General features: G+C 45.6%; 1 long non-coding RNA gene across 2 annotated transcripts; it reads left to right on the forward strand.

Annotated features, from left to right (window-relative positions):
* The first annotated feature begins 424 nt into the window (after nucleotides 1-424).
* LOC107525799 (uncharacterized) lies at nucleotides 425-3,843 on the forward strand. Of its 2 annotated transcripts, none has more exons than XR_015713732.1 (3): nucleotides 425-512; nucleotides 2,392-2,479; nucleotides 2,561-3,843. It is a non-coding gene; the product is annotated as an uncharacterized LOC107525799 (long non-coding RNA). The 2 variants fall into 2 exon arrangements; XR_015713733.1 differs by having other exon boundaries at nucleotides 3,248-3,843.
* Nucleotides 3,844-10,055: the final 6,212 nt, after the last annotated feature.

A 10,055-nucleotide genomic window follows, 5' to 3' on the forward strand; every position in this document is an offset into this window, starting at 1 on the left:
ACCCAGATGTTGGCAAACTGCCTCAATTTATTGTATTATTATTATTATTATTACTTTCAGAGGTAAGATTATTTCACCGCCCTCATTGCTATTTCCCACCGCCCTGCTCTTCACCTGTCTACTTTTCCAAGATTCATCCTCTGGGAAAAGAATTTGAGAGTCGCACCGTTCACTCCATCCGCCAGTCCTGGAAATCTAACGGGAAAGTTCTTAAAAGTCCGTCTATTTGGAGCGAGGTGTCTTCATCACGAGTTATGCTGTATTCCTCGACAGTGGGAGGGCGGGACGGGTTTCCTCCCTATCACCCCGTGTTTCTCCACTTGCAGGCACCCCACAGCGATCCCCCTTCGTTGACTCGGAGGGGATACAGCAGCAATTCATGTTTTGAAGTGCTTTACAAGGTTCAAAACGTGAGGCGCTGCTATACCCCCTCGCGGGGAAGTTGGAAGGTGGGGTCCTGCTGGACGTGTGTTCCTGCGAGGCGCCTGCTCCCGAGGCCAGCTTTGCAGCAGGTGGGTGGGCGGGGGCAGGGGGCAGGGAGGTGGGGGGGAGGCCTACGTCTCTCTCTTCGATGCTTGCCCTCCCTCCCCAACCTTGCACCACCAGATTGGGGGGGGAGGGCGCCACTGCTCTGCGGGGGGTTTGGGGCGGTGGGGGTGGGGGTGGGCCGGGGCGCTCCCTGGAGGGACAGGGACTCGGGGCGAGCCCTCGGCCGTGCCCTAGCAGCGGGAACAGTACTGCAGGTTATGAGCACTCTGAGGTGCTGTTTCTGCTGCCTGGGCAAGGCTGGGATTCCCGCACGAGCCCACCCAGCAGGTAAGTCCTAGTGTAGCGCCTGCGGTGTCAGCCCCAGCAGCTGCCAGCCAGGTTAGCGCGTCTGTTCTCCGTCTAACATTTGCCCCTCTATCAATATGTAAATAAGCGTAAATGAAAGGTGCTTCATTTTAGCACCCCTTTTCCTGCCCAAGGAGAATTTAAGCGAGTGAAAAACGTCCCTCCCCGACCACTTAGAATGCCACCCACATGACAAAAAACGAAAGATGACCTCAGACACCGACAACTAAATGGGGGCGGGGGATTGGGAAAAGATTAAGGGGGACAGGAAGGGGTGACCCACTGCAAGCAGTCCCCAGGCCATTCTGCAGCTCCTGGCAAAAGGCCGCACGTCGTGCGCATGGGAAGGACTTAGGAGTCCACGAAAGATGCAAGTTTCTGGTCCCATGCTCTTCCTTCCTCCTGGCTGTGCTGCGGGGAGCTGCCCTTGAGCTCGAACGGCCGAGGGCCTGGCCAGGCACGGGTCCTTGCGGGCCTGGGGGCTCCCAGGCGGCGGGGGAAGTGGTCGACATGCCCGATCTAAGGCCTGCAGGGAGAGCGGGGACTTGCGGGGTGGCTCCTGAAGGAGGCGCCGCATCTCTAGCTGCACCCCGCCCTCTCCTCAAAAACCCGTCCCGGAATTTCACTGTGAAGGCGCTGTCCCAAGGCCACGTTGGTCGCCCCGGGGCCTCACAGAGGGATTGCCCCACTGGCAAGGCACTGGCTTGACAGTTTTGGAGAAAATGGCAGCTCAGCTGTCTACTCAGGGGCCCTTCAGTACCTCTCAAACTCTGGGCACTGTTGCTAACTAGCGCTGCACATCTGTCCACCTCCAAAGCCACCTCTGTCCCTCACTGGGGTTCCCAGTGGGCCAGGAGCTTGAGTGCCGGGCTCATTCTCTGGCTAAAGGCCCCCTTGGCCTGTGAAAATCACATCGATATTTATTTTTGACCTGGCGAATCGGGAGGTAAAGAACTGTTGGCCAAGACAAAGGGAGGTGTGGAACATTTCCACGCCTTACGTTCTCTCAAAAGAAACAAAACACAAAACCCTCTCTGGTCTGGATGGGCTGCCTCCAACCGATCCCCCCTGGGGCCAGGAGCGGGGCCCCTAGAAGGGTTCGGGTGTGGGGAGGCGGGGAGTGCAAGGCCCCGGAGCTGGGTGGGAGTCAGGATCAGCCGCTGAAACGCCTGCTCTCCCAGACTCCCTTGCGCCCGGGGTTGTCGCGGGGCCGTTCAGAGCCTTTCCGGGAGCAGCGGACCCTCAGGCTCCCAAGGGCTCCGCTACTCAGCGACCTTGGCCGAGCCAGTCTTCCTGGGGCCGCCCCCTCCCCCCCCCCCCCCCCCCCCCCCGCAGTCGCGATCGCGGGCTGGGAGGCCCTGGATGGGCTCCGCCCGCGCGGGCTGCCCCGGGTCTCCGCAGGCCCGCAGTCCTCAGGCCCTGCAGCCGCACAGGTTCCCGCCCCCGCCTGGGTCTGCACTTGGGGGTGGGGAAGCACCTCGAGGCCGCCTTCCCGCCTCTGCCTCTCACCAGCTTCCCTTCTCCCTTTCTCCCTGCTCTGTACCGGTCCCTCTCCAGCCAGAAGGAGGCTCGGTGGCACCCAGCCCTCCGGCAAGACCAGGCCCGCGCCATCCCGCTCCCTCCAGTGGGCGCCCGCAGGACCCAGGTGAGAGACCAGGCGGGTTGGGGACTGCAAGGGGCAGAAGGCGAGGATCAGTGATCCGGACTAGAGGGCGTTGCCTTCCAGGAGCGCAGCGGCCTTTTGCCCAGGGCCCCCTAAAGGCATGGAGCTTGAGAGCGTCCAAACAGCCCTTCGACTGCGCGGCGCCCTTTCCTGACTTAAAATAGTCAGCTTGCACCATTATTCACACGATCGAAGTTGCTCTGTGCCTAGATTTTCCTCCAAGGACAAAAATGTGAATAAAGCAATATTTCAGCCAAACATTTCTGTGTCAATTACGAAGACGGCAATTCGTTCCAGACTATAAATTCTCTTTAACAGCCCTCTAAGGTATTCTTTAAAATTGTTTTTCAACATTGCTAAATGTGCATCGTAATGTGTGAGAGACTCGTGAGAAGGGAGTTAATTTACATAGTCAGCTGATTAATTGATCGAGCGTTACCACCTGAGAGGAGGCACCTTTCCATTGTTTCCTCGTTTTCCCCCAGCACATGTTATTTCTTAGTGAGGAAGCGAAGTGCATAGGGTATTGTGTTAACTTTATTACACAGGCGTGGGCCTTAAACTAGGAAAAGCTTAGCCTAGCTCTACATTTAAAACTTCACATTTCTATAAGTTATGGGACAAGATACACAGGTTGCTTTTGTAAGCTAGAATTGAACATAATTTTTTTTTTAATTTAATCACAGGAATATTTTTTAAGGCACCCAGCATCTCCAGTTAGTAGTACTGACTTTCTTTTTTCCAACAAAGGAACACTATATCAACACTCTTGAACCGGATCTGGACACAGAAGACTCCTGTTTCAAGAAAATACAATCATCTCTCAAAGTCTGTAATTTATATGCATTTTAACTGACTAGGTATTGAAAACCACCCAAGAGTCCCACAGCATGGGGTAAAATATAATCAATCACTCAGTGTAATATTATACATCCTTTAAAAATGTTATTGGAAAATGTTTTATGATCTGTAAGTCGAAATAACCCTCTCCCACCACTTCTTTCTCCCTGCTGCTTCCCCAAACCCATGCTTCTTTGTTCCAATTGGCATGTAAACTTGTTTTTCCCGCCAAATGAGTCAGTCATGATGGGAACGGCAATTGATTTGAACAGATGTGTGTCAATGTTACTTGGAAAACTAGATGCCAATAACCAGGACCACAAAAAAGGCAGTGGTTGCAACTCTGTAAAAATTTATGTGTGCATACAGACAAGGACTGAAATGGAACCCAAACAAAACAGGAAAACAGTTGGATATACTCCAGTGCTGGGAGATTCAATGATTGTATGCTGCTTTTGATTTCCGTTCATATGGGCAACTGTCCAATTAAAAAGACCTAATAAGGACTCTGTAGTGCAAATTATTTTGCGGACTGTTTTAAAACACCATACTTACCAAGTCATCAAGGCAGAAGGGGCAACAGGGGGGCTGGATTTGTCCTATTCCCACCCCACCCCCCATCCCCATCCCCATCCTGTACTACAGAGCTCAGGGCAACACTGGGAGAGTACCCGATCCTACACAGGTGGACATTAACTTCTAAGCAGCTTTCCTGAGACACTGTGCAACATGGAAATAAAAATACGTTCCAAAAGCATTTTTGGGAGATCGATGAAAGATTATTGATAGAAATTAAATACTTGGGTCAGGGGGATAGATCCGAGTTGGCATACCTTTTTAGAGCTCTATATTCCCATTGGCCTGCGGTGTAACATCCACATAACCCTAGAACTTTATATATGCATTTGCATTTAGAATGATTACATTACTCTTAACTGAAAAGCAGAGTATATATATATATATCAGTTATAGCAAATGTGTATCTCCCAGCCATGCTACACCTCACTCATCCCCACCCATTAGTCACTTCCTGCTCAATAAATGAACAAAAATCTGCTAGCTCTTTCCTAATATTTCCCCTATCTGCCACCTTTGCCTTCCTCCCTTGCTCCCCAATTGACCTTTTTGGCTCCTTCAAAAAGGCTTAGGCCCCTATGGGGATCGTAAATTGAGCCATTAGGGAGGAACCTATTTCCCTTGGTTGCTCAGGCACTGGAGCACTCCCCTTACACTAGTGAGCTCTATAATCTGAGCAGTGGTGGGAGTTTGGGAGGTGGCCCTGGGAGCTGAGAACCAAGGTTATTTGTTTGTTTTTAACCCTCACCCAAAGACATGCTTAGTGAGAGGAAGGGAGAGAGAGAAAAACATTGTCACATCATAGGTGGCCTTCAGTCTGCCATCCAGGTATGTGCCCTGACCTGGAATCAACCTTTTGGTGCACAGGACAACACTCAGCCAACTGAGCCACTCAGGCAGGCTTGATTGTTTTGAAGTGTGATTCTCCCAAAACAGCTTGCTCACCCATTTCTTGTCCCCACTCCCACCTCTTCCCCTGACCAGGCTGTTATCCTCAGACCAGACCGTTTAAAGGCCTGGCCACAAAAACCACAATAATCAAAATCATGATAGTTCCAACATCTTGCTTTTGCATCTTGCTTTTTTACTTGTTATTCCAAATGCTTTCATATTTTTTATTGGCAACAACCTCAAGAGATAAATAGAATAAGGCAGTCAAAAAAACAAAAAACAACTACAGACAAGAAAACCAGGGCTTCTTGAGGTTAAGGATTTGTTTGAGACTAGTTTGAGGCCTCTTCCTCCAGACCTCATTCTGGAGGGACTGCACAGTAGTGATTAGAGCAGGAAATGGAGGTGAATTAGTGTGGTTAGAAAAATCTGAAGTGAAACTGTTTAGTTTTATGACGAGCTTTTGCCTACACATTGGACACTTCTTGGGTGAGGCCCAAGATTGGCCCCAGGATGAATAAATAGTGACTGTAAATTACCCAGCTGTGTACAAGTAGACATGCACAAGCCCCCCCACCCCACCCCCAGAAAAAAGAAAGTATGATATAAGTTCACTTAAAATCTCTGGCCCATATTTGGTACTTTCTATAGTTTCAACAAAATGGAATGTTTAACCATAGGGGTTAACTTATTCGATGTAACCTTTTTCAGCCATTACAAATAATATTTATAAAGACTTTATAAAAACCTAGAAAATGTTTGTGATATCAAGTTCTAAAAATCAGGGACATCAAATCACATGGACACCATATTTAAAAGGGTGGGTCTGTATAGGAACAGAAACTGGAAAGAAAGTGCAAAATACATATTTGTTGCTTAAGGTGGTGGGATTAAAGCTGAAGTTTTTCTTTATTTTCTTTTCCATGTGTTTTTGTTATGCCATGTTTTTTGTAACATTGTCAAACATAATCCTCTAAAAAGTCTTTAGGGGTCATGGGTGACATGGAAATTTTGGGTCAAGGATGCACAGACCTCAGACATCTCGGGGATCATCATGTCACGAGATACCACTGTGCACTTGTGACAGACTGATAACTGAAAGGTCTGGGAGCCACTTATCTTCATAGTACAACTGGTAAATAATTACAGAACCAAACGAATGACAAGATCAGAAGAAAAGTGAGCCCTGAGGAAGGAAGAAAATGGGTGCCATGGGAGCAGGAGGGGGACACGAGTTGTATTTTAATAGTTCAATGGGAGGTAAGGGGTCAGCATTTGTGTCCTTCACTGTTATTTTAAGTTTTCTTTTAATGAATTGAAACTTATATAAGGCATAAGGTTTTATATTCATAATAGAAAGTTAAAACAAAGAATTTATGCTCAAGCAAACAACAACTGAAAAAACATTTGCTATAAGTATTGCAGACACAGGGTCATCTTTAATATGTTGAGTTCATTTAAGTGGTCAAGAAAAAAAACATAAAAACTACATGAACAAAAAGTCACAGAAAAAGAATATATAAAAATATTCATTTCAGTATTTTTAAGGATGGAAATTAGGGACATCCTGAATGACCAACAACAAAGGATTGGGTAAATAAAATATGGTGCCTCTAATAAGTGACATGAGAATGTGCTCCTGATGAAATACTTGGTGATAAAAGAAACGTGCAAATTTTTTACACTCTTCCCATCAAGCAATCTAAGATTATAGGGAACATTCTGTATGCAGCTTTGTTTCATTGTACAAATGAAAGGCTGGGAGGAAATATACCAAAACTTTAATAGTGGTTATCTCTGAGTTGTGGAATATTAAGTGATCAAAGAAAGATGCTAAACTAGCTTTGCGAGGTGTTCCTAATATGTAATATAAATATATTGGGAACACTTTGCATTCATAGTTTTCTATCAATAATATGGAAAGACAGATAGGAGGAAACACACCAAAAGTCCATCAAAGAAAGATGCTAAACTATTTTTGCGATGTGTTCCTAATATGCAGTATAAATATATTGGGAGCATTTTGCATGCATGGTTTTGTATCAATATACAGATGGAAGGCTAGAGGGAATAGACCAAAGATCTTATAATGGTTATTTGTGGATTGTGATATGATAAAGTGATAAAAGTAAGGTACAAAATTATTTTTGCAATATGTTCCTGAATATGTAATATAAGTATATTGGGAACATTTTGCATCCATAGTTTTGTATCAATATTTAGAAAAAAGTCTAGGACAAAATATACCAAAATTTAATAGAAGTTATTCCTGTGTTCTGGTATTATAGATGATATCTAGTTTTCTCTTTATACTTTTTTATGTATTTTCCAAGTAATGCTTGTATAAACAACAAAATGTATTACTTTTATAGTGATAATAAAACTTATTTTATTTTTTTAAAAGAGTCATTTTTAATAAAAAGGCATGGGCCTCTGACCTGGGGATGGGGAGGTAGGGAAAGACTTCCTGTTTGGGCAGCAGTGGGGGTAGAATACATTTTCAAACCTGCCTGGGCAAACCCTACACAGCTTCAGTTGGCTCTGCAGTGCAAATGTGTGTTATCATTTGCTTTTGGCAAAGGAAAGAGAAAATATAATTTAAAAATATAACCATGGCAGAGTAATAATAGTAATATTTCTAAACAGATTGCTTGCTATCTCCTGTCCAATCAAAGTAACACTTTAAGAAGTAGAGAGTTGAAACAGACTCCTTTTCCTCTAGGAGCAATTCAGGACTGCAGGGCTTGGATGCTTGCCCAGGGCCTCAAGACCTGGTAGCCAGTTTGGGACATGCCTGAGTCAGGAAAACAACTTTTCCAAAAGTCTAATTCCACCTAACTAACTTTATACAGTTGGAGATAAAGCCCCCTACATTTTCCCACCAATTCTGCTGAGCTCCATGACTCTCCTGGTGTTGGAGGATACATGTGACACCAGAAGTTAGGCTTTCCATGTTCTGTTAAGAAAGACACAACTATCTGAAACTAGGTCCATGGCCTGACAAGACACCTAAAAAGGCTTTGAACGTTTCTTGGCTGCACTGACTTGAACAGAGACACCGCATTAGATGAAGACCTAGGTTCCTTCCCATCCTTTTAGAAGCACTCTGGGAAAACTTTCCTCCCCAGAGAATTATTTGCACTCTGTAGCAAGTCCATACCACTTGACATTACTTCAAAATATGTCCATCCTCTTTCTGAAAGCAGAAGTTGAAGTTTTGAGGCAAAAATATACTTTAAGGACATTCTTCCAACTTCCTGATACCATGCCCTTCCTTGTTCTGCTTAAGAATGAATAATCATAAAACCAAACTTGTCCTTTTGTGAATTGTGTGCTCCTCCTTAAGTCTTTTCATAAGCATTTTCTCTGCCACATTCTATCAATCAGAACACATTTTCTGGGTTCCTAGCATTTAGCATTGTGATACACATTTATGGGAAGAGGAGAGGACAGGAGAGAATGGGGGTGGGATAGGATGATATTGAACCAGAACAACCTTGAACACAGGAATCCTATCCTTTGCTAATGGTTACAGAGTAAGGATCAGCTGGGGCTTTGACCTTCTTCTAAGCCAGATGGGACCACATAGAGAATATGCTTGGCTCAGCGGAATTATCTAATGTCCTCCATTCCCCTAGGCTTCATTCTGCTCCCCGCTAGACAAAGAGTAGGGAAAGGGGAAGATTGTGGGAGGGCCCTCTTCCTAAATGTGGGAGAGAGGGGGATGGAGGGAGAGAGGGAGGGAGGGAGGGATCCTTAATATAAGCACTGACCTTAAACTCTTTACATTTACCAGTTTAAAAAAAAAAAAAAAACTGCAGCCCCTGAATTTCTGAACCATTAGAGTGTCCTAGAATTTGGCTAGTACAGAGAGCACTCTTCCTAGTTGAGAGGTTGCCAAAATGGGATTGGGGGATGGGGAGCACCCAGGCAGGCACAGGAGCTGGAAGCTGCCCTTTGCTAACTAACAGTCAATGCAATCCTTCATTTTACAGAAGAGGAAACTGAGTTACAGAGAGAGGAAATAACTTGCAGAGAGGTCGTGTAGAGAGTTGGTGACAAAGTTAGAGCTTGAACCTTGATCTTAAGGGCCCTTTCCACTGTAATGCAGTATGTAAAGGACAGAGGAAGCCACCCAGGAGATGCCAGAAAGGATGTGGGACTTGAGTACCTTGAAGCTGGGAAGGGCCAGAAAAGGCAGAGAGGGCAAGGGAGGACATTCCAGGCAGGACAAATGGATATGGCATGATATCAGGCCAGTCAGGAGATAGGTCTGGAAGAAATCATTAAGGTCAAGTTTGGCTTCTCAACATGGGCTATACAGACCTTTGAGGGTACAAGACAGTGTCCCAAGAGATGCAAAAAAATACAGAATACTTAATGGCACAACTTCCTAGAGCACAGATTTGATTCAATAGTGAGTTCTTTAAAGCATTGTTTTTTCTGTTAAAACAAGCACAGATTCAAAAAGATAAACCTGAGACCTCAAAATCATTCCAAGTTTGTTGCAGGGCCCTGTGGGCTGTCCCAAGACTCCCACCCCAGTCTCATTCTGAGGGAGTATTTATGCACTCGTCTCTGGACATTTGGCATTTTATTTGTTTTTCCTGCCAGTACCAGGGACCTCAACTTCTGATAACAGCTCTTTTCTTTGGTGAACAGTTCCTCCTCGGCCCCAGTCACAGTAAACTGCTTGAGCCTCCCACCAAGCACATGACCAGGGTCAGGGCAATGGTCTCCCATACCCCTTTCCACATTCATTGTGGTAGAGAAAGCTCATGTGACCCTACCCTAACCAATGAGAGTACTTCCCTGGGAATTTTTAAAAAATCATTAATGGAGACAGTCTTTCTTCTGCAGTTTAAGCCTGGAGCCGTATGTGACTTTGCCCTCATTTCTTCTACCATGTCCTTCACCTGGAGGGAAGCCAGATTGAGCAGGACAGAATGAGAACAGCATGCACACAGAAACACATAAGAGGGAGGGAAGGTGAAACAGAACTATAGATAGAGATAGTACTACAGATAGAGATAGAAATAGAGACATAGATAGAAGACTGATGATACTTGAGTCCTGGACCCAGGTGGTTCTAAGGCCAGCTACACTCTTGCCTATCTCAGTTACCAGAGCATGTATTGTCCCTTTTTTGTTTAAGCTGGTTTCATTTATTCATTTAAAAAATACTTATTGAGTGCCTTCTGGTGCCAGGCACTATTTTAGGGTCTGGAAATAGAGCTATGGACAAAAGAGG

This window comes from Miniopterus natalensis, chromosome X, assembly GCF_054644295.1.
Source record: "Miniopterus natalensis isolate mMinNat1 chromosome X, mMinNat1.hap1, whole genome shotgun sequence".
Taxonomy (NCBI): domain Eukaryota; kingdom Metazoa; phylum Chordata; class Mammalia; order Chiroptera; family Miniopteridae; genus Miniopterus; species Miniopterus natalensis.